The sequence below is a fragment of the Schistocerca serialis genome, chromosome 7 (genome assembly GCF_023864345.2).
Source record: "Schistocerca serialis cubense isolate TAMUIC-IGC-003099 chromosome 7, iqSchSeri2.2, whole genome shotgun sequence".
In the NCBI taxonomy this organism is placed as follows: domain Eukaryota; kingdom Metazoa; phylum Arthropoda; class Insecta; order Orthoptera; family Acrididae; genus Schistocerca; species Schistocerca serialis.
The window spans coordinates 509,239,145-509,265,607 of NC_064644.1; positions in this window are offsets into that span (position 1 = coordinate 509,239,145).

Sequence of the window (26,463 nt, forward strand, 5' to 3'; positions counted from 1 at the left end):
TCACCGTGACAATCGTGAATGACCGATCGCATTCTTACAGCTGGTTCATTCTCTAAATAGCCACACATAAATTCTAATCTGTGCTCTAATGACCAGTTGGGAGGAAAACAATGAGAGAATTGATGGAGTCACGCTTGTGGATGAATGTCGTTGCCAGAATTCTTAAATGTTTTGAATTTACGTGTAGTAATGAACAGCTTATAGTCAAAATCATCATGTCGGCGAGTCGCATGTCGGTCATTGTTACGTCGTTTTGGCGGTTCCATCTCAAAATTCGGTGTACCTTGCCAATTTCTTTCATAATTTCCGAAGTGCCCTGAGTTATTATTTTGTGGCTGTTCCGTATATCTATGTCCCTCTTCCCCTATTCGAGCGCGAGTGTCCTCTAAAATATGTAATTCCTGTATTACCTGTGTCAACTGATCTTGTACTTCCCGGATTTCTCTTTGGTGTTGCGTATTAATTTGATTCTGATTTTGTTTGAATTTCCTAATTAGTTCACACTCGTCTGTGTCATTAAAGACTACCGGTTTTGTGTCATTCAGATTATCATCTACCTTCGTAGATAAATTATTTAGCTGATCCGAAAGTTCAACTACCTTCTCTGATAATGAACTAATTTCCTCCATGTGTCTTTCTGAACCAATTTTCAGAGTATCTACAGTGTCCTTTAAGTTTTCCTGAGTTTTTGGAAGTTGCGTAACCGAATCGGTAGATGCAACTGAGTCTATTTTAGCTTGCAAGGTGTCGTGATTTTCATGAACAGTAGTTTGCAGTCCCTTTATGGCTGCTTCGTGTTTCTGTAACGCATTTTCATGACGCGAAAAAATAGGTTGTAAATGCTCACAAATTTGTGTTTTAACGTCATTACAGACTTTTTGACATTTCGATTCGATTTTATGTAACTCAGTAGTTAAATCTTCACGTGTTTGTTCAAGTGTGGTGTCTAACTTTTGAAGATTTTGTTCCATTGTGTCTAACTTTTGAAGATTTTGTCCCATTTGTTTCAGATTTTGTTCAAGCGTTGTGTCTCACTTTTAAAGATTTTGTTCCATTGTGTCTAACTTTTGGAGATTTTGTTCCATTGTGTCTAACTTTTGTGGCCTTTGTCCCATTTGTTGCATTAACTGTAATAACAATGCACTGGTGTCTGAAACATGTTCCTCAGTGGTTTTCGGCAGTGAAGTTGCACCAGCAACATTCACATTTTGACAAGCAGAAAATGTGTCTTGACTTATTTGAGAAAACGGTGAGGACCCAAAACCTGAATCTGCGGTAGTTGCAAAATTGTGTCCCGTCATTCCCGATTCCTGAGGTGAGCTGCTGCTGATCGATCGATCGATAATGCTTCCCGGTTCACTAATTGTTTCACTGTCTACACCATTGTTTGCCGCCGCTCCATTTCCCTACGCACAATTACCAAATTACTACTTTGAACATTAGTTAATTCATCACACGGTGGCGCTAACACACTGCTTTCGTCTTCACTGTCATTTCTCAGTTTACTTTGGAGCCTAGTATTAGGTTTTTCACACGCCATCATTGTCACAATATTTCACACGACAACATAGAAAAGCACAATTTGAAGAGCACAATAAGAAAACACATTAACATAGCATTGAAAATTATATCTCGTTAACTGCAAGCGCAACTGGGAAATACTTGGTGCAAATTTACATGCATGCCACAACTGTTTTACTGTACAACAATGAAAGACTGCAACTACAAAGGAGATTCTCTCTACAAATACGCGCTAGCAATAAACTAAAGCTACACTAATTACACAAACTACAAGAAAAAATCAGAAGATTCCAGTGAGGTATCCTCGGCTAAGGGTCGACATATGAAACGTCCCCTTTGAACAATTACTGACACACAATATTTTTTAGCGCAACGCAATCTGACTTTCAATACTCCCTACAATAGAATGGCCCTGACTAACATTAACCTTTACCTTTCACAAATCACTTACCTCACAAAAATCTTCGTTACTCGAACTACTGCAATACTGCGAGCGCCACTACTGCCAGCTAAATAAAAGATTCAAACTACAGAAGGCACTAACTTCTGATAGGCATAGTTAGCAATGAAAGATTTTAATAGAGAACAAACAGTGTATTTACCTTAATAGTCATAATATATGTAGCAGTTCATGCCATCCAGCCTTACAAATTTCAAAACTCCGCCATCTCTCTCCCCACATCCACCACTGCTGGCGGCTCACCTCCAACTGCCCAACGCTACGCGCTGTTCGCATCCAGCTGCCCAACACTACAATGGCAGACAACAATGCCAACTAGTCACAGACTGCACACAGCACAGCCAGTGATTTTCATACAGAGCGCTACGTAATGTTGCCAATAAGAAAACATAAACAGCCTACTTACAAAGTCATCACTCAAAACAAGAGTTAATAAGTGTAGCATCAAGCTACTGGTATTCATATATAACAGCATGTAAGTGACATAAGACAAATTTAAAATATAAGAAACAGTGGCATTCATTGGCCAGTTACAAAGTATTCATATAGTTTTATAAAACATTATTCAATATTATTCAGAAGTCATCATTCAAAATGAGAGTTAATTATTGGCATACCATTTATAGAGTATAACAAAAATATTATTTACGGAAATTATTTATGCATTATTACAAAGCATCTTTCAGTATTACTCAGAACTCATCATTCAAATGACATAGGACATATTTAAAATGTAACACACTCTAACTATTACTCAAGGTCTGTGGTCCAATAATACATAGATATAATGGATTCAATACATCTGAGAAGTTTGCATTATATTTGGTACTAGAAATATCTCTTAAACTAGTAGCATTATTTGGGACTGGTAACACATTTTTTTGTGCTAGCAATGCATTGCGTTGGGATCGATAATTAATTGCTGGGGCATGAAAATATTTGCTTTTGACTTATTGCTGCAAATAACGGTTAATAACGTCATTCGTCATGAGTCAACTGTAGCAAGGTTATGAACAAGTAGAGTATATTTGATCACATTCATGAATGACACACACAAATGGGTAAAAAAATGCAAGTACTAAAACAGGTTTAATGACTAACTGCTTATAGCACATTAATTTCATGAATAGCTTCTCCTGGAAAAAATACAAAATGGATTATTGAGCTGAAAGAAGAAACGCATATTATGCTGAAAAGTAGTGAACTTCGAATTAACAGGTAATGAAACGTGTACTCAATATGTATGTACTCTAGCTGTCCTTTCCAAAACATTCAGTCATTATACCATGCAACATAAGACATACTGTCAAAAGGAACTGCAACAAATACTTAAATAACTACATAGCACTTCTTAACTAACAGTAAATATATAAACTTCATCATTATTCTCATCTGCAAAGAAAAACTTCATTATTCATATTACCATAACTTCATTACTATCATCACCTGCAAAGAAAAACTTCATTATTCATATTAGCATATTCTTCATATAACTATTCATCATCATTCATTATCATCTGCAAAAAAGACACTTCATTATTCATTATTCATATTACCATTACTTCATACAACTATTCAAAGTATAGAGTTTCTTATTTCAAGCATATTTCATCACTAAGACTAAGATGTGTAGTTCTGTCTAACAGCCTGCGTCAATCGCCTCGTATTCTGAAAGAAAAATAATTAGTTAAGACTGCTATCATACGATGTGTAAAGTATATTCTTGTTAATGCTTGTTAATTCTGATCCATTTACTCTTCATGACGAGGTACTGCATTTTCTTTCGTTCATTCCGAAGGTGAAATACCCATTTCATAGTAATCCACTGTGGTTTGTTTAAGTTATTTCTTTTACGCGTTATTTCTTTCTGAAAATGATGAATAAGGATTAATATCTTGCAATTAAATCACATACCCATTAAATAAAAACTTGTTTCTAGTGATATGATTAAGCATACAGCATAGCATGACAGAAAACGTATTATGTCAAAAACATAGAGAGTGTTCAGGTGCAAAAATGTACACACAGTCTCATAATGCAGTAGCCAAAAGTATAGAATAGTCAAGATATTGTCATATCATAAGGAAAAATGTCAAAGTCAACTGGTGTTTGTTGTATCTTAAAGATTTCGTAGTGCATACAAACAAAACAGGAAAATAATCATACATACACGAAAAATGGAAAATATGCATGGTCTGATATATAACGACAAGAAAAGCGACCTGCTAACCTTACCTTGCCGGGCACTTGCCAAGAAAAAATATGATAATCATCAGTAAGTAGTCACATACATAGAATTGCATAAGTGGTCATAAAATATGTAAGTTTATCTGAAAAAACGTGCACGGTCTGATGTATAACAACAAGAAAAGCGACCTGCTAACCTTACCTTGCCGGGCACTTGCCAAGAAAAAATATGATAATCATCAGTAAGTAGTCATATAAATATAATTGCATAAGTGGTCATATAAAAATCAGGAAATGGCATTACGGTCTGATAAATCATAAAGTATGTTCATTCAATAAAGGGTTTAATATTGGAGACATGGTGATTGCCCCTGCTTTTTCTGGTTCTCATAGTTTCGACGTGTACTACATTGGGGTGAGGAATGCTGCGAATTCGATATGGACCTGCGTATAAAAGCTAAAATTTACTGCATCTACTCTTCCTCTGTTGGATAAATAATGTGTGCGTACTAATATCTTCTGGCCAACGTGAAAGTCACGGCGTGTACAAACCTGTTTTTGCTGTCGTCTCCGGCGCTCTGCGGCAAGTTTGATGTTGTTCAGCGCAATGTCAATTATTTCATGGTGTCGTAGTCGACGAGATGTAGGAAAGGATACTAATTCTATAATTTTGTTAGGTGGTTCAACATTTTTCAATACAACAGTCGGAGATAGCATAGTAGATTCATTTGATATTGAGTTAATTACATCCTGGAATGACAGTATGTGTGTATCCCAATCAATATATTTTTATGGCAGTATATTCTACATAGTTTACCAATTTCTTTCATTAGTCGTTCACAAGGATAGAAGAAGCGTGATACTTGGAAGTATAGATCGGAGAAATGTTTCTTGTTCGTAACATACGTGTCCATATAGCAGATCGAAACTGTGGTCCATTGTCGGAAATTACTTTCAATACATGCCCTACATGAAATAGAATATGTCTTATAAATGCATTAGAAATAGTTTTAGCAGTAGCTTTGCGTAACGGTGTGAAGGTTACAAATTTCGAAGTGAGTTCAACAGCGACAAAGATGTTAGCGACAAAGATGTAAGAAAAACCTCTATTCTGTGAATCGGACCAAAATGTCTACAGCGGATATGTGTCTCAATTTAACAGGTACAATGGGATGTAACGGAGAAATATGTGAAGTCGTGTCTGACTTAGCTTTCTGGCAGATTTTACATGACGCTAAAACTCGTCGAATACGTTTCTCCGTGTTGGCAAAATAACAGTTCTGTCTCAGTATAAGAAAACACTTTCTGGCTCCGTAATGTGCGTAAATTAAATGAGTATACCAAATTAATTTGTTAACCAGTTCGTCAGGAATGCATAGTAACCAGTTTTTGCTGTCAGGGTGAGAGCGGCGAAACAGAATGTTATTGCGTACAGTGTAATGGTTTCTGATGGTAACATTATTCCTATCTTGCCAAAGGTGTTTAATTTCTTTCCATACGTTGTCTTTACTCTGCTCTTGTGCTATATCTCGTAATGACGCCGAAATAAAATTTTCAAATGCAACTTGTTGAATATACATGACGCTGAAATTTGCTTTGCAGAAGTTGGTTGCGATGTATTGCTGATTGTTGCTGAGAGAACGGGATAGTACGTCTGCTACAATATTTTGTGCACCGGGAATGTGAACAATTGTATAATTAAATTCCTGTAGATAAAGTTTCCATTTGCTTAATCTGTCGTGTGTAAATTTAGCTGAAAGTAAACACTGGATAGCTCTAGGGTCTGTATAAACGGTCGTATGTCTTTCATAAAGAAAATGCCGAAATGTCGTAAATGACCATACAACACATAATGTTTCAAGTTCTGTAACAGAATAATTGCGTTCAGCAGGTGACAGAATGCGACTCGCAAAGGCGATGTTTTTAATTAATGTAGAACCATCTTCTTCAATTTCCTGAAAAACGTGTATGCCTAAAGCGGTGTTAGAACTGTCGGTGGCAATGGAAAAATTTCTAGTAAGTTCTGGATGTGATAAAAGTGGTGCATTCAACAAAGCTTGTTTCAGATTGAAAAATTCAGACTGCGCTTGGCTATCCCAGGACCAAACAGTGTTTTTACCTATCAATTGACATAATCTAGGGGTGTCTAAACCAGAGTAATGAATAAATTTACGAAAAAAGTTAATTAAACCCAAAAAACTGCGTAGTTGCTTCTTCGTCGTAGGTACAGTAATATCACGTAAAACTTGAAGTTTTTCCGGGTCAGGCGCAATGCCTTCTGCTGAAATTACATGTCCAAGAAATTTTATAGAAGTTTTACCAAAGTACGATTTGCTAAGACTAACTGTGAGTCCTTGTGCACGAAAAGTTTGTAACAGTTGTTCAAGAATCAAATTGTGTTCAGACCACTTAGCTTCTGCCATAAGAATGTCGTCTACATACGTTTAGTTCTGTCTGAAGTATAGTATTCAAACCGCGAATAAATGCTGCTGAAGAAATAGTTAAACCGAACATAAATTTGCAAAACTGGTAACAGTCACCAAAACAGAGAAAAGCTGTGTACTTTCTGCAGTTCGTATGGAGCTCAATTTGCCAAAATCCCGATTTAAAATCTAATGTGGAATAAATAGCAGTACCACGAAATTTCTGTAGAAGTTCTTCTAGTGTCTGTGGGCGATGTGTTTCATTAATAATAATGTCATTGATGTGACGCGAATCAAGTACGAGGCGAAGGCAACCATCCTTTTTCTTAACAATACGGAGCGGGTTTATGTACGGACTAACTGCCGGTTCAATAATTCCTTGGTCAAGCATAGCTTGCAATTCTTTCTTAACTTGTTCTCTGTGAATATACGGAATGGGATAATGTTTGGCTTTAAACGTGTCGTGCTGTTTAACTTCAAAACGTATGACCTGCAATACAAAATGATAAGTGTGTCTGTAACTTTACATCTACTCCTTTACCGGATACTGCTCCTTTTACTTCAGTTTTGCCTAATGGTAATGTAGGATAGGTATTCTCTTTATTACATTCGTTGAAAGTTTGTTCATTTATAACTGACATAGATGATCCAGAATCGATTACTGCTGAAAGTTTGTATGATCCAATCTTTACTTCAATGACAGGGTGTGAAATGGTTTTTTGAATAACTGGTTTTTCCTGCAAAAGAGTGTCTCGGATGTTGTCAAAGGTAATAACATTTTCGTGAACAAGATTCTGTGTGTCAAAAGTATTGCTTGCGTTGCTGGAAGATGCAACCTTACTGTATCTAGTCAAATTCTTTCTGACGTGCGGTTATTCGCGGGAGGATGCTGTGGTATTTCAACTATCTGTACTATTCTGTTATTTCTTCCTGACGTATTATGTTCGGGATGATACCGACTGTCTGGTTCATTCATGACAATCTGTTGTTGCGGATGATTTTGCTGCTGGTAAGACCGGATGTTACTAATCGTGCTCATTACTTTTACGTCTGTCATGATAGTTATTTCTATACGGTGAATTGCGATAGGAGTTGAAATGGTGTGTTTTCTGTACGTAGTGATTTCCTTGTTGCTGTGCGTTACTATTTGGTAGAGCCAACGCTATACGTGTAGGCGGCGAAACACTAAAGCTTGGTTGACCTTGCAAACCACATTGTTGGTTAGGTATGCTAACCAGCTGTCTTTGATGCTGTTGTGGAGAAAAGCCTCTATTGTTACCAAAATGTTGTTGCTGATAATTTTGACGATTGCTGAAAATGTTGTACGTACTGATGATTACAATTTTATCTGTTATTAAAATTACGGCGGTAGTTGTCATTTTGGGAGTGCCTAAAGAAAACTGTCATTTTCGGTAAAGTTTGTCATATCAGGTTTTCTTTACTCATTCCTAATTCTAGATAGATCGATAGTTGAAGAGCTGTTTTGATAGATATAAAGGAAAGTAAAAGAGAAAGCAGCAGTGCAGAAAACTAAACATGAAATAGCACTACTACGGCTCGGGGCCCTGTGCACGCTACGGCACATATTCATCGAAGCATAATGAATCCCCTGAGATCTATTACGCGCTGCAAATAAATTTTAGTTTCTGCGTTACAGGCAATGGCGGTGAAAATTCAAAAGCAAATTGTCGTATCCAGGCCTATTCTAGTTTCTGCATTACAAGCCAAGCTGGGAAAATACAAAAGCAAATTGTCGTATCCAGTCCAAAGGATGTATCTGTGTTATGTCATTCTTACATACCTTCAATTTTCTCAGCGATAGAGACTGTTTGAAATTAATATTATCGTCTCTGAGTGTCTGAGCAGGTTCAGGATTGCATGAGACTCTATTTGTCTGCGTCTGTTCGGAATCTTCTAAGTCATGTACTCTCTCTAAGTCACCTAAGTTACACTGGCTGTGTGAGTGTGAGAAATATTCGGAATGTGGCGTATGGTGTGCCGTGTTAGAGGCTGAAATATTTTTCATCTCCGGCAATTCGTGCTGTAAAGTTGACAATTTTCTACGTAATGTGTTATTGGACGAACCTATCTCACTGATCGTCTGCTGTAAATTTTGGAATTCGGGTGTTTGATTAAACGAAACAGGTGACGTATCGTCTGATTTGGTGTCATTATTACTTTCGATAACGTCAATACGACTGGCCAATTCATCACATTTTTCAGTCAGTGCTTTTACCTGATAATCGGTTTTAGTATCACAAGCATTACATTAATTTGTTTTTGTATTTTGCGTGTGGTTTTGTTCGATTTCTTAACGTCTGCTTTGATGGCATCGGGATCCTGTATTAATTCCAACTTTTCAAGTCTGTTGGTCATTGTCTGAAAGTCTAATCCGTATGTGTCTGTTTTTGATTTAAGATTGGAGATTTCATCATGCAATTCGATGTTCAACTGTTTGATTTCGTCTGATACTGTAGCAATATTGTTGTCTACGTACGATTTTGCTTTCGTAAACAATTTACGCTTATCTTCCTGTCTTTGTGCAGTAATTGTTTCCAATGACTTGTTGCTTTACTTTATTCTGTTCCTGTATAAATTTACTGTAACGCGTTTCACTGTTGTGTAGATGGTCATTAAAACGTTCGTCAATTTGGCTGTTCTGTTGGTCAAATTTCGCGTCTACTTTTCCATCCAGTGTGCGTGAAAGTTCTGCTGACATTTTAAACTCGTCGCGTAACTGTGTTGCGTTTTCAGAGCATTGTTTAGCGACTGCACTAATTTCATCTCTAAGTAATTTAGTTGTGGCTGCATGTGTATTACTTAATTCTAGTGCAACAGATCTAATTTCGTCACTACTGTTCCTAGCAGAAGCCTTAATTTCCTCACGTAATTGTTCTTTAGTATCATGAAATTGCGCGGCAACGGCTGTAATCTGTTCACTAAGTTGTTTGAAATTGTTGTCTTGTCTTTCATTAAGTTGTTGTTTGAGATTTTCATTATTCTCATTAATTTGTTGTTTGAGATTTTCATTAAGTTGTAGCATTAATGCTATAACTCGATCCGTGCCAAAATTAGCTGCTGTATTCTCTGTGCTGTGTGATGATGTATCTGTATGTGTCACGTTTTGTGTAACCATTTGGTCATTCTGTGATTCTTGAAAAGGTTTACCAATCGGATGTGCACTGTTGGCCACTACATCGGAATCAAATAAATCTTACGTATTCTGACTACATTGTTCATCTTCGTGGGAAAAATTTATCTGTTCACAATGCAAATTTTGCAAACCGGGTATGTGAAACTGGGCAGCGTTCATTGTATCAGAACGTGCCGCGTCATCAATTGTTACATTTAGTGTGAACATAATTGAATTTGTTTGTTCATCATTAGAATTAAAATCATTGCTAGTGGTCGGTACGCACTAATTATCAGTAATTAGAGGATTATCGCTATTACACTGATTGTTGCAAGTATTATCGGTCAAATTATTGGAGTCGGCTATTTCACTCATTGCACATCGCGATGTACTGTTAACAGTTTTTCGCGGCATTTTTCACAAATCAAAATTAAGCACAAAATGAAACAAAGACGAAGCAAAAATGGAACAAACGCAATTACAACAAAGAGTAATAAATTGCCGATGATCTGTGAAAGAAAGAGTGACAAATTATTAAATGCGTTGCGCCAGATGCAAACTACATTTAAGTAAATAAGAGCAGATATATAACTGACTACCTCTCAGAAATTCACAAAAATACGATCCTGGCAGCTTGTCGACAAGTGTAACCTCCCCACAAAATTTCTTTTCCCATTTTATAACTTCCCTACAAAAATTTCATTCACATTTAACCTCCTCACTAAATTCATTTACATTTAGTGTAACCTCAAAACAGAAAAATTCCTAAACCCGTCAACAATAAAAATTATAATTATGTCGTTCACATTCAGGGTAACGTCCCAATAAAAAATAAATTCAGTAACCTGGTATCAATACAATGTAACTAACCTCTCAATTAAATTGTCGCTCACTTATGACTTTTCAATAATTGACTATGAATTTAACCTGGTAAATTTTAGACGTCAGCAGTGCTGCGTCATGGCCCTGAAAGATCATTCTGAATAAAAAAGGGAAAAATTCTTACCTCAGTGAAGTCGCCGGATAACGCATATATATCTGCTCTTACAATAAATTTTTCTGGCACAGCCCTGTGCAATGCTGGCCGATAGATTTGTCATTTATGAAAGAGAAACAACTGATTTTTCTTTTACAATAATCAGGATGATCATGGATTGGAGAAATTAGTAAATTCCTTAAATTGAAATGAATGATTGTTAAAAATTACTTTATATGAGAAAGATTATTATTAGGACATTTTTAAACCTTTACATGGGACTTGAGATAACATTACAACATATGCGCGAGGCTGCTTTTTACCTTATACAATAATACTCAGGCTCCGACATCGCTGCACCGCGACCGGGCCACCCAACACGATACACCAGAGCAGACTCCAGACTAGCAACAACTTACTGCTACAGCTACACAGTTCCTACTGCAGTCAACACTGCTCTCTGGTCAGAGATTCTCTTATACCTTGCATATCACAGGCAGCGCATGAGCAATACATCGAAATTACATCTGCTCGGACTTCTTACAAGGTTCATTCAACGGCAAATATGGATACTGTCTATGAAATGGGTTGCGAATAGAGTGAGTAACAAAGACGTAATAAAATTAAACTCATACATGATGCTCTAGTTTTTCCCGCCTCATGCAAGGGGAACTCACAGTCGCACACTCCCCTCCCCAAAGATTCAGTGGTAAGATGGCGTAGCAGGTAATCCGTAAAACACTGAACACAGATCAAGCACGAAAACAAGAAGAAGATGCAATAAACTGTGGAAAAAGAAACAAAATATAATCAGTGGACCGTCCAAGGTCAAATGTGCGATATCGAGCAAATTTGAACAACCACGCCGTCGTGGTTATGTGGGCACGATGATGGACTGCAAAGGGGTAGATCCGTGTTCAGAGGTCGCTCGTGCCCTCTTTTTTCACAAAATTATGAACCGTCCGTCTGATCATTAACGTCTCCCTTCGCTGTATTTAAGTTTATGTCTTTATCTTGGTATAACGTCCGTTTGCAAGAAAGAGGTGTAAGAGTATCTCCAGACGTACGAACCTTCTCCTTGAGCTACACAAGTACCTAATGTTATGTCTCTTGCGCTCCGTTTTGGTGCTTAGACTCTTGAATTCCTTTGTCGCAATATACACTATCTGATCAAAAGTATCCGGACACCCACAAAAACATACGCTTTTCGTATTAGATGCATTGTGCTGCCAGCTACTCCGTATCAGCAACCTCTGTAGTCATTAGAGATCGTGAGAGAGCAGAATGGGGCGCTCCGCGGAAATCATGGACTCCAACGTGGTTAGGTGATTTAGGTGTCATTTGTGACATAACTTTGTAAGCAAGATTTCCACACTACGAAACATTCCTAGGTCCATTGTTTCTGCTTAGATAGTGAAGTGGAAGCGTGAAGGGACACGTACAGCACAAAAGCATACAGGCCGACCACGTCTGTTGACTGAGAGAGACAGCCGACAGTTGAAGAGGATCGTAATGCGTAATAGGCAGACATCTATCCAGACCATCACACAGGAATTCCTAACTGCATCAGGATCCACTGCAAGTATTATGAAAGTTAGGCGGAAGGTGAGAAAACTTGAATTTCGTGGTGGAGCGGCTGCTCATAAGCCACACATCACGCCTGTAAATGCCAAGCGACACCTCGCTTGGTGTAAGGAGCGTAAACATTGGACCACTGAACAGTGGAAAAACGAATCACGGTACACAATGTGGCGATCCGATGGCAGGATGTGATTATGACGAATGCCGGTGAACGTCATCTGCAGGGTGCGTAGTGCCAACAGTAAAATTCGGAGGCGGTGGTGTTATGGTGTGGTCGTGTTTTTCGTGGAGGGGGCTTGCACCCCTTGTTGTTTTGCGTGGCACTACCCCAGCAGAAGCCTACGTTGATATTTTGAGCACGTTCTTGCTTCCCAGTGTTGACGAGCAATTGGGAGATGGCGACTGCATCTTTCAACACGATCCAGCACCTGTTCATAATGCACGGCCTGTAGCGGAGTGGTTACACGACAATAAATTCCCATTAATGGACTGGGCTGCACAGAGTCGTGACCTGAATCCTATAGGACGTCATTGGATGTATTGGAACGCCGATTTCGTGCCAGGCCTCACCGACCGACATCGATACCTCTCCTCAGTGCAGCGCTCCGTGAAGAATGGGCCGCCATCCCCAAGAAGCGTTCCAGCATCTGATTGGACGTTCGCCTGAAAGAGTGAAAATGTCATCAGGGGCTAAGGGCGGGCCAACACCATATTGAATTCCAGCGTTACCTATGAAGGGCGCCCCGAACTTGTAAGTCATTTTCAGCCAGGTGTTAGGATACTTTGATACATAGTGTAGTGCACACCCGTTCAGTTGTGAGAGGTTTATGCGGCATCTCGCCTGCTCTCTCTATTCATCACATTTACTTGTGATGGTAACATATTCTTATCACATGACTCATATTATATAGATCCAGTTTGTAGTAAGACAGTTGCCAAGATCAATGACAGGACGAAAAGTTCATAACCTTGTGAAAAAAAAAAAATGTGGCACGAGGGAGATCTGGACACGGATTTCTTACTTTGTACTCCAACACCGTGACTACACAACCACGAAGCTGTGAATATTGCAGGTTGCTCGATATTGCCCATCTTAAGGTTGGACTGTTCATTGCTTCTATTTGGCTTCTATTTTTACAGTTCAGTACACCTTATTCATGTTTTCGCGCTTGATCTGTGTTCAGCTTTTGAGGCCGTTTTATCCACTCAATCTGAGGGAGGTATAATGGGGAGTTTCCCTTGTTAGTGTTTACGACGTCACATCTCCTGAACTAAGTCTCGACAATGACATGATTTTGCTGGTACATTCAGTGATTTGTATGAATACTGTCTGCAAAATGTGTCCCGGATACTGTTCGTAGTAGGAGAGTAATAAATTAAAAGATCGTATGTCATGTGGCAGTTTTATTGACATGAAAACCGAAAATTTGACAAGCGATAAATTTTTCCCTTTATTCGTTCTTGGAGTTGGCAGCTAGGTAAAGTTTCTTAAGATTTGAAATTATGTGTAAAGTTTGTTACAACTCACTAACTGCTATCGTCTCAAAAACTGGATGGAGAAAATATTGGTTTTAGCGCATCATGGGCTATACTGCGTTCTCATTCCCACTTCCATCCCTTTGGTGGGTAGGTGGTTCTTATCAGCACAGAGATTCTTTCCAGACAGTAAGTGATATCAAGTGATTTGTGTACCAAGTTGGTTGAAACTGGCCCAGTGGTTTAGGGTGTGACGTCGAACATACATCCATACTTCCATACAGAACAATATGACCACCGACCTACTCCCGATGTAAACCAGTCCAGGCGACAGCAGCATAACCTGCTGAGGAATGACTGCTGGTCAGACACACGGACGGTGCGTATAGTATCAGTGAATGTGCTCTCCCTGTGTAGAACGGGGAAGGTGCACAGTCTGTTTGAGGTTGACAGACGGCAGATTGTGGCGTCCTGGAGGCTCAGCATGAGCATTTCTGAAACTACATGACTTGTTAGGTGTTCGAGAAGTACTGTGGTGAGTGTCTACAACACGTGGCGAAACGAAGGTGAAACCACGTCCAGACCACGCGGTACTGAACGGTCACCCCTCATTACAGATGTCGGGCGCCATAGACTGGGCAGAATGGTAAGAAAGGACAGGCGGTGAACTGTGGTGGAACTAACATCAGACTTTGCCCGCCCAGTTGGCAGCGCGGTCCAACGCACGGCTTTCCGGGCGGGAAGGAGCCCCTGGTCCCCGGCACGAATCCGCCTGGCGGACTTGGGTCGAGGTCCGGTGAGCCGGCTAGTCTGTGGATGGTTTTCAGGTGGTTTTCCATCTGCCACGCGAATGCGGGCTGGTTTCCCTTATTCCGCCTCAGTTACACTATGTCGGCGATTGCTGCGCTAAGAAGTTCTCCACGTACGCGTACACCACCATTACTCTACCACGCAAACATAGGGGTTACACTCGTCTGGTGTGAGACGTTCCCTGCGGAGGGGGGGGGGGGGGTCTACCGGGGGCCCCGAACCGCACAGTAACTCTGGGTTCGGTGTGGGACGGCGGAGGGGTGACGTGGACTGCGGTAGCCGTCGTGGTGTTGTGGACCACTGCGGCTGCGGCGGGGACGGAGCCTCTCTGTCGTTTCTAGACCCCTGGTTAACATACAATACAATACAACATCAGACTTTAATGCTGGGCAGAGTACAAGCGTGTCGTAACGATGTGCCTTCGCATCCGACGACCCACGCATGTGCCAATGTTAACACCACATTGACAACTGCAACTGAAATGGCCAATTGACTATAGACACTGGACGTTGGCACAGTGACAGAGCGTTGCATGGTATGAATGAATCCCGTTACCTTCCTCATCATGCAAATGGGAGTGCGCGAATTCGTCGTCTTTCGCGGGAACAGTTCCTTGACACCTAGATTTCGGGACGGAGACAAGCTGTTGGCGACCCCATTATGCTCTGAGGAACGTTCAAGGGGGCATCCATGGGTGCAACGGAGCTTGTGCAAGGCACCATGGCGCCCAATGAGTATCGTACACTGGTTACAGAACACGTACACCCTTTCAAGAAGATCATGTTTCCTGAGGGCAGTGGGATTTTTCAACAAGATAATGCGCCATATCATAAGACCAGGAATGTGAGTGGTTGGAGGAACACAGCAGCGAGTTCCAGTTCCTGTGCTGGCCTCCCATACCGCCAGCTCTGAACGCAACGAAAAATGTAGGCCCTTTAGAAATGACGATGTTGAATATAGTTAGAAGACTCAAAGTTCATGTCCTGTAAGTAAATTGTGCTCCTGGTCAGACACACTTGAGTGTGATGGGTACGTGGGCAAGTCAAGACAGAAACACAACAGTAACACAGGAACTTATTATGTCTGGGTAAGAACAGCGTATACGCTAAAGAGCATTATCCGTCTGAGTAAGCGTTAAATCTGACGAGGATGACAGCAAAGACGTATTTGCAGCTGAGAAAGAGATAAAGCAGAAAATAACAGCATATAGTGTTACTCGACAATGCGTGCAAGTGACACCCTGTAACAAAGGCGAGTTCAGCAGGAAATGTGCCGTTTATTCGCCGCTCATTATTCAGAATAAGCGCTCTTTGGCCTGAAACGGAACTGGCATTTCGAATGCGGTGCAAGCTTGCAATTGTTGGTCAAAGTGTGCGTTGTCTGCGAGTAATGTCTATCTCGTGATGATAATTTTCTAAGAGATAACGGCTGTTACATTCATAAGAAGAAATTTCTTCACCCTAAATGCCTGCGTCACAAAGCATACGCCTGTGTTGGCTACTTGCTTCCGCAACACAGACACACATACTTGACTGGAAACCTTTCCTTGCACTTTTCGTCACCTTTTGCTTCGGCACTTTCGTCTTCTCCTCATCGTCTACAGATGTAAGACCAAGCAAGATCGTACAGTTGTCAGCACACTAGACTCGTACTTGAAAGGACGGTGGTTCAGACACCTTCCGGCCATCCAGATTTGCGTGACCTCGATGAGCAGCTTGAGGCAAATTCTGGGATGGCTCCTTTAAAAGCACACGCCCGATTTTCTTCCCCATCCTTCCCCAATCCGCGCTTGCTCTCCGTCTCTAATGACCTTCTTGTAGACGCGAAGACTTTCCAGCTTCAACAGCCAGCTGAGCACGCGCAGTTCTTCCGAAACGAGTGGCTGCGCTAAGTAGAACGCTTTTCGAAGGTTGACAGATGCTACGAGCGTATCTATTTTTCGTCAGTCATGCTTCCATTATCAACCGCAACATCAAAAGTACTTCTCTGGTGCCTTTACCTTTCCTAAGGCCGAACTGGTCGTCATATAACAGATCATGAATTCTCTTTTCCATTCTTCTGGAATAACAGTAATAAAATTTCACGAGTTTCTTGCCGTATAAGAGTGCAGTGTGAGCAAGACGTTTCGGAAAGGCTGCTCTCTCTCTTCATCTCATAGGCAATAGTCATAGGCGATTTTGGAAGGGGTATATGGATGGAAATAGGATTACAACGTTACCAAGTGAAGTGTGTGCCAGGAGGCAGAACAGTCCTCTGCAAAATAGAACAGTGTGTATTATGCACAAAGGCGGAGAGGGAATACAAATTTGTAACGAAGGCGTCTTGGCATTATAGAAAACGACATACTGATAAGGAAATATGATATGTATACAGTAATATTAAAAAATATGTAATTCTTGTTCCTTTACGCAAAGGTAACTGGAAGCTCTCAAAAACACTGTTCACATGGCAGATTGTGAACAGAATGTCTGCTCACTTTGACACAGCTAATAGAGAAACACAGATAATAAAATTTACCGATGTCCATTGCTTTCATTGATCATGACAAGGCGATAGGAAGAGTAAACACAGTAAGCTATGAACTAATCTCTCACATCTACAAATAATAATAGAAGGTCTGTTGTTGAAAACGAATATCAGAGTTATAGATGTCACCACACAAGCAGAGACAACTCATTCATTGTCTTAGACAATGGCATGTGTCATCTACACTATTTCATTTTATATTAACAACATCACTGGAAACACAATGCTCTTTGTCGTTGGCCAAGAGATTTTAATGGACTCAGAAGACAATCTCCAACGAAGGCTGCAGGTACTTATGAAAGCATAGGAATACAATTTGAGTATCTTTATGTCAAAGACCCTAGTGATAGCATTCAGAGGAAGTGAGCCAATCCGTGCCAGTAAAGTTAATAATAACAAAACGGTACAGGATGTCAACAAGTTATTACATCTGACAATGAGTTACGACGTTACCTATTCGTCACATTGTGACATTGCGTCAAAAATCTTGATTCAGATTTTCTGTGCAACAGTCCAGTGGAACTTAAGGAACAGCAATTGAGAGACATTTCTAAAATTTCACGAAGTAATACCAGTACCAACACTGTTTTGTTGAAGTGAATTCTGGACTGTCACTAACCTAACAAGAGTTCAGAAGAGTAGAAAGTGCAGAAATAAGGTACCTTAGAAGCCTAATGGGCCATATCCCACTGGATAGGAAAAAATGAAGACTTTGAAAACTGAAGACATTTAACCTACATGAAAAAATAGTAAAATGCAAAAGGAAATGAAAGGAATATGTGTCTGGAACGGGTAGTGTCAGAATACTAAAGATATTGCTCAGTAGTTAAGTCGAAAACGGAAGGAACTACGTAGAACGAATGAAGAAATAATGGTTAGATAAATACGAGGGCAGTTCAATAAGTAATGCAACACATTTTTTTCTCGGCCAATTTTGGTTGAAAAAACCGGAAATTTCTTGTGGAATATTTTCAAACATTCCCGCTTCGTCTCGTATAGTTTCATTGACTTCCGATAGGTGGCAGCGCTGTACGGAGCTGTTAAAATGGCGTCTGTAACGGATGTGCGTTGCAAACAACGGGCAGTGATCGAGTTTCTTTTGGCGGAAAACCAGGGCATCTCAGATATTCATAGGCGCTTGCAGAATGTCTACGGTGATCTGGCAGTGGACAAAAGCACGGTGAGTCGTTGGGCAAAGCGTGTATCATCATCGCCGCAAGGTCAAGCAAGACTGTCTGATCTCCCGCGTGCGGGCCGGCCGTGCACAGCTGTGACTCCTGCAATGACGGAGCATGCGAACACACTCGTTCGAGGTGATCGACGGATCACCATCAAACAACTCAGTGCTCAACTTGACATCTCTGTTGGTAGTGCTGTCACAATTGTTCACCAGTTGGGATATTCAAAGGTTTGTTCCCGCTGGGTCCCTCGTTGTCTAACCGAACACCATAAAGAGCAAAGGAGAACCATCTGTGCGGAATTGCTTGCTCTTTATGTGGCTGAGGGTGACAATTTCTTGTCAAAGATTGTTACAGGCGATGAAACATGGGTTCATCACTTCGAACCTGAAACAAAACGGCAATCAATGGAGTGGCGCCACACCCACTCCCCTACCAAGAAAAAGTTTAAAGCCATACCCTCAGCCCGTATAGTCATGGTTACAGTGTTCTGGAACGCTGAAGGGGTTATTCTGTTCGATGTCCTTCCCCATGGTCAAACGATCAACTCTGAAGTGTATTGTGCTACTCTTCAGAAATTGAAGAAACGACTTCAGCGTGTTCGTAGGCACAAAAGTCTGAACGAACTTCTCCTTCTTCATGACAACGCAAGACCTCACACAAGTCTTCGCACCCGAGAGGAGCTCACAAAACTTCAGTGGACTGTTTTTCCTCATGCACCCTACAGCCCCGATCTCGCACCGTCGGATTTCCATATGTTTGGCCCAATGAAGGACGCAATCCGTGGGAGGCACTACGCGGATGATGAAGAAGTTATTGATGCAGTACGACGTTGGCTCCAACATCGACCAGTGGAATGGTACCGTGCAGGCATACAGGCCCTCATTTCAAGGTGGCGTAAGGCCGTAGCATTGAATGGAGATTACGTTGAAAAATAGTGTTGTGTAGCTAAAAGATTGGGGAATAACCTGATGTATTTCAATGCTGAATAAAACAGCCCCTGTTTCAGAAAAAAAATGTGTTGCATTACTTATTGAACTGCCCTCGTACATTAGAGAGCAGAAAAAATTACGAATGATCATGATGACGCATCCTGTTTGTTCTGTCATATGCACAGAGCTCATAAACGAAGCGGTCGGCGAAAGAAACTGCTAACCATCAAAGTAGTAAGGATGTCTGATTACACTATTATGTCGTACTTCCGAATGCACCACATGTTGGCAACACGTTTTTCCCCATGTGCTGTTAGAAGAGCTATCTTTGAATTGTGCTGCTAGAAAGAGCTATTTTTCAATTTAACCAAACGTATAACACGGGACATCTCAAAATATGTTGTTGTGGGTTAGCACTTTCTTCCGGCGACCCCTTCAACTGTTGTACACGACATACTCGTTCAGGAAACGCAACTAGCTCTACTTCGACAATACATCATTGTCGTTCCAGGCACACACTTCATTGTCGAGCTATATGAGATTTACATCTTTTGCAAAATATGTCACTCTTGATTAAATCGCTTACTGGAAAACAACGATCAAATTCTGTAGCTCAGGAATAGCGTTAGGGCTGTGTATTGGCTATGATTCAATTACAAAACCCGGAACTGCAGCTCTTGCTTCAACAAATACATCTGGAAACCTTTCATGTAAAATTAGAAAAGGTACAAGGACTTCTGTTCACTTCAGAAATAGAATACCTACCAGAACTTAAATAATTAACGGCTATCTTTTCATCGAAACAGGGAGATCAACACTTTTGTTCACCAGCCAGATCTAACCTCTAGATAAACAAAGCGGACGGACGACGACAAGACGCCAAGGTTGTTCAAGAGATATCTCTAGGGATGTGAACACTCGCGGTAAAAAGAGGCGGTTAGACGTCGTTATCCAACTGATAGCACGGACAAACAATGCGCTGCCTTCAGAGGAATTTCAAGTGCACCGTAGCCTTACAACCATATACAGTCGGAAAAAGTATTCATACACAGTTGTTCGTGTGCATTAATGTTATTTATCAGAATTAAACATGTTATTTGGTAACCTGACAGTATGAGGATTCCGTCCTAATCTGTACATATAAAAGGATTAACTACCTTGTGCAAAAAGTATATAAAATTTCTGTACCAACTACCTTCACGCAGTGGGGAAAATTATACCCATTTATACAAAGAAAATTAAAGCGTACATAAATATAAAGGTAATGTTAGTACTTTGCGCTATGCTATGTATGCTTGTATTTATGTACTATGCATCACTTCTGTCAACCTCTTTGGCATGGAATAAACCAGTTTTTTGGTAGTCTCTGAGTTGGCATTCTGGTTGTTCAGATTAGTTCAGAGCACTATTATTTGGTATCTCATGTTTCCTGACCATTGTTTGAATCGTATTCCAAAGATGTCCAGTTGGATTAAGGTCTGCCCTCTGTGGTGGGAACCTGAGAACACGGGAAGTGTTGTACATCAACCACAGACGACCAAATTCCGCTGTATGCTTAGTGTCACCGTCTTGTTGAAAGTAGTAATATGCGTCTAAACCCAAACTATCAACATTTGTTTGCAGGTTTTCCTTCAGGATACTTAAACACTGAAACCTGTCCTCGTTACGCTGAACGAGAATTAGTTGCCCAGCACCAGTTGTAGCCCACATCACCATACCATTATTCCTCCACCGGCGTGCTTTACAGTGGGTTGAATGTGTTTGGGATCCAGCTCGGTAACTGGTCGTCTCCACACAAACTTCTGTCATAAATTACAAATATGTTAAATTTACTTTGATCTGTGAGCAGTATCTTGTCCTAGAAACTTGTGTTCTTGTTTATGTGCTCTCGAGAAAATTGAAGTCTCAATTTCCTGATCTTCTTGCTAATGTATGGTTTTCTTCTATAACCTGCACTACGTAAGATACAGCGAAAAGACCTTGGTGTGATTTCCTTCCCAAATTGATCATTAACAACCGCAGACAATTCAGAAACTGTCAGTTTAGGATCTTTTCTGACCATCTTTATTAACATATCTCGTTCTCTTTGCGTTAGCTTTTGTGGTCAGCTTTTCCTTCGCTATTAATGAGAGCATTTCTTTTTCTAAATCGCTATGTTATGGGCTGCCCAATTTTCTAATTTCTTCCAATAGTATCAGCTATTTCTGAAAATGATTTCGTTTCTCATATTACAAGATAATTATTTACCTTTCGTCCGCAGTTGTTCACTTCCCTTGGCGAACCAGCTTGCTGTTTTACGGCGTTCACCGCGTATTAGAACCAATATACACGTATGGCAGCGTGCCACTGAAGGCGTTTCTTGCTGCAAGCGGTTCGTTAGTCGTTTCTGTGCTTACATTTCTGGCGATGTATGAATGTCTTTTTCCCCACTGTGAGAAGACAGTCGATAAAGAGTTTTTATTTTCTCTTTACAGTAGGATAATTTAGTTATTACTTTTATATGTACAAATTAGGTAGGAAACCTCATACTGTTAATTTACCAAATACTTTTCAGGTTGTGCTCTTCAGTTCTAATAATTAAAGTTATTCTACATGAACAACCGTATATCAACATTTTTTTTCCACGACTGTATGATTACGTCATAATGATTACAATGGAGAGTATACCATTATATATCGATGTAAAGCAACATGATAGCTGGGCTAGGGACTTCGAAGCAGAGAGACAAACATGAATTTGCAGGTGTCAGTGTAGGAAGGCCAGCTATTGTCAGAACTTAACACAACCACTATGTGAGAAGCAGTTGTGTGCAAGTTTAATAATTAAACCTGTCACGTAGACTTGCATGTAAATTATCCTTAACAAAAATATCCAACTTTTCAAGTCTGCAGCCAGGATTATGTACACGTTTGGACCTACATACTTGAGCGAGTTACGTTTTGTTCCTCAAGAACAGAACGAAATCCACCCACAGAGGCTCAGCGACAGACTTCACCTTAAAAGCTTGTCTTAGAATTTGTCGTGTTCAGAAAGTGGTATTAAATGGTCACGAAATGCAGGTTGATGTCAGTTTAAACTTATTCCGAAAACGACAATCATCTAGGCATGCATCGATCGGAAGACATATTATGTTTCATTCTTAGCTCCACCATGTTATCTGGTTAAAAATGGTCATTTTTCACCATTAGAAGAGACGCAGGAAATAAATTTGCCACGAAAGACAACATTAGCCATCGTGATGCGATACACCTCCGTAGAACTGACGTTAGCGGCTATAGAACACATTCGTTGACAGGCTTCTCGTACGAAGCTGCCTTCTTCAGCGATTCCTCATACTTCCCTTTCCTCCCCCCATCCCCCCAAACCACAACCCGTCCACCTACCGTTTGTCGCCGTGAGCTGGCCAGTTGCTTCTGCTGTGATGTGAGCGCGAAGGAAACAAGGAAGGAAGATTAGAGCTTAACGTCCCATCGACATCGATGTCATTAGAGACGGAGCACAAGCTCGGAGCTAATCATGTATGTGCAAAGGAAATCGACCTTGCCCTTTCGATAGAGCCAGCCTAGTACTCCCCTGGAGAGATTTCGGGAAATCACGGAAAACCTAAATCAAGATTGTCCGCCGCCGAATTGAGCCTTATCCTCCCAAATGCGAGTCCAGTATGTTAAATAAAGCGCCACCCTTCTCGAAGCGCGAGAGTGATCCAACACGCACGAGCAAATCGGTGAACAGATCGGTGATGGAGTAAAGGGCGTCCACACGATGCTTTTTTTGCTATTCATCCTTGCGCATATGTATAGATTTCCAACAGCACAACTAACCATGTGCATTAGTGAACGCGTAATTTCCTAGAATTGGTGGCCTTACGTTACGCTCCAGTACGTTTACGTTTCATAGTGTAGTGTTTTAGGCTATGCTATGAAGCGCACTGACTTTAAAGGAAGGATGCTTGTATTTATAGATGATTACAGGCAATGAAAAGTCGTATGGAATGCCGCTACTAAAGATTACTTGAATAAATGTTTGAGAAGTGACTGCTTGATGTCAAGAATTAGAAAAAAAGGTCTCTGGTCATAGTGATGTAAAGAAGTTTCGATGTAGGAAGACAGATAAGAATATACGAAAAGTGTATACGAAACCTGTGGGCGAATATTCATGCCATGGTGACGTAGCACAACATCTTAGCAGCCGGACATCTGAACAAAGGAAATGAAAGGGTATGGCCGGCCGGGGTGGGTGATCGGTTCTAGGCGCTACAGTCTGGAACCGCGCGACCGCTACAGTCGCAGATTCGAATCCTGCCTCGGGCATGTATGTGAGTAATGTCCTTAGGTTAGTTAGGTTTAAGTAGTTCTAAGTTCTAGGGGACTGATGACCTTAGAAGTCAAGACCCATAGTGCTCAGAGCCATTTGAACCATATTGAAGGGGTTAGAGTAGCTCTTTAACAAACTATTAGGAACAAAAGTAAAGGACACAAATAATGTAAAAACACAAAATTGAAAAATAAAGTTTCCTTTCTAACGGATTCTAGCGTCTACGAAATTCCCAGCGTTTGCTGCCTCCCTGTGAAAATCTCTGAAACTGCGTGCTACGTGTAAAGAATGCGTAGGCTGGCCATTCCCACACAATGTAGCGGAATTTGCTTTCAAGCCAAACACGGGGTCGTTCCCCCTTTTCACTCGGGCCCACGCTGTCTGCTACACGGGCGGTCACCGGCCAACATAGGCTGGGTCATCCTCTGAAGGGACCGGCGTCCCGTTGTGCGGCTTCTCTCACGAACTAAAAGCTTCTGTGACCGTCATGTCTGGAATGTATGTGTGCGCCAGCCTTGAGTATTTCAACCACGGTGCACGTACTTGTTAATAGCATATAGATTACATGAATTCATACAACTTTGACTTTATCTTATCGAGTTTGGGTTCGAGTGAAGCATCTTGATGTGCGGAATATGATTGTGAGGGCGGAATATGTAAGCAGTGATGGTCAGGAAACCACGACGTCTTACATACCTCCCTACTTCTGACAAAATTTTCGTCTGGGGTTTTCTCAATGCCGAGGAAAACATTGACAAAGTCAGGCAAAAATTGTTCTTTTAGATTTTCCAATAAACTTTTTCAGCCATTCTTAACAATTTTTTCTAATGATTTCTTTATAGCTATTGTTCCTATTTTTTTAATTCTACAGTTTATGTTACGTTGTTAGGCAAATGTAACCTTTACAAAGGTTGTTATTCTTTGTCATTGCCAGTACGTGTCTCTGTTTTTCTATTTTTATTTCCAAATATTTGTTTTTATAATATTAATTTTTCTAAACTTGTAGGTGTTCAGTGTATCATGTTTTAGTATGGTTATATCTTTTCTTTAGTTAAGCTTGCGTAAACGTTCACAAAAGGTCTGTTGTGTTACTTTGTTTTATCTATTTAGGCATTATCTTTTTCTCTATGTGTCATTGTTTTTTTTTTTTTTTTTTTTTTTTTTTTTTTAAGAATGAAGAAGCGTTTCCACCTAATTCTATCCTCGGTATTAGTATTATTACCCCCAAAAGGTGTTTTTGAACGTTACTTAAAGAAGAAAAATCCTGCACAAATCCTTTTCGAATTTTACATATAAAAGAAATAAATAGACTTTCCATGAGTTTGTGAGATTATATAACTATACTAACTAAGTTTCTTTACAAAAGGTTTAAGGTATCTATAAATTGTGGACTTTACACACATAATAAAAATAATTACTTCTATAAGAAAGGAAAAAGGTACTTTTACAAATATGTCATTTTCTTAACTCTTCATTTGTGTTTTACGATTTTTTTTTTTTTTTTTTTGTGCTGCGTCAGTTTTGGGTGTCAAAAATTATGAGAGAAGCACTCTAGCATGCGATGCTGGGTCTTACTTGTTGACATTGTCATCATGGATTGGTACTTTTAAGCGATGATGATGACTGTGGTTTACTGCATAAACAGTGATGTCTTGGTACTTCTTTGCTGTCACACCTGGGACGGTATGGCAGTTCGATGATTGTAGTTGACTACCGACGATCTTTACCCAATATTGTGCCGTGACATCTTGGTACTTCACACCTGGTTCGGTATGGTGATTTGATGATGTGGTAGGGAGAATACTGTTCATTTTGGTGACTCTATTTCTAGATAATGTTGGTTGGTACTCCTTAATATTCCGTTTGCCGTTAGCTTGTGTTTGTTTGACGATTCAAGGTTTTTTTTGGAGAGGTGGTTGTAGTAGTTGCCATGCCTCAAAGTTCATGGAAAGACGTTTGTAGCAGTTTGCTTTGTAGGATAGGAGAGAAAGGTATCTTGCTGTCTTCTGCCCTTCTTCATCTTGCATCTTCTGTTCTTCACTTCTTTCTTGCATTCTCCTGTTCTTCTTGGGCTAGGAATATGTGAATCTTAGTGTAGGGGTGATATAAGATTTGTCGGATCTGACTGCCTTTCCTACTGTTACTTGATAAGTTTGTAGATCTTAGTAATTTTTTGTACCTTCATTATCGTCTCGTCATATTGTGATACACCCCACACTCTTCTGTTGTGTAGCAGTGTCGTAACATATGAAATGTCCATGCTGAACGTTGTCCTCTTGAAGTCCAACCTGGTTGCGACCTGCATTTCCAGTGTGGCGTTGGTCTTCATGTTGTTGTTATTGTCCTAAGTGCTTTCTCAACATGTCTGTACCCTCCCCGTCGCTATCTCGAAGCATCTGGTGTTAAGGGAGCTGGTGATTGGTGTTGGTGGCGATGTCTCTCTGACGTGTAGAAATATTTACAATTTTTGTTTTACATATATTTGTTATTTACAATAAAAACTCTGATTTTATATAATGCAAAAATTTTCTGATAGTGGCAAAATTATTGTACATATATGATATATTTTCTTTATTCTAATTATGTCCTACCACTTCTTCATTCTTTTAATTGTTGTATACCATTCATTGTGCATGTTGTAGTGTACTTGATACTACAAGATATTTTAATTATTGTGTTATTTTGTTGATTCTTAATTTATTTTTTGATTTAGTGGTTAGTATAAGATAGGGTGTAGGTTAGTTTGCCTAACCTCTTCCGCATTTTTCAATTCAATCTTTACGTTTTGCAGTATTCGGTGGCCTAACTTCTACATCTGGTTTTTCTTTGCTGTGTTGTTCTTGTCTCTGTGGACCATAATTTCCATATCCACCACTGTATGAGTGTCCATTACCGTTGCTATTTCGATACCAATTATTCTGGTTATCGTTTCTATGCCAATTGAC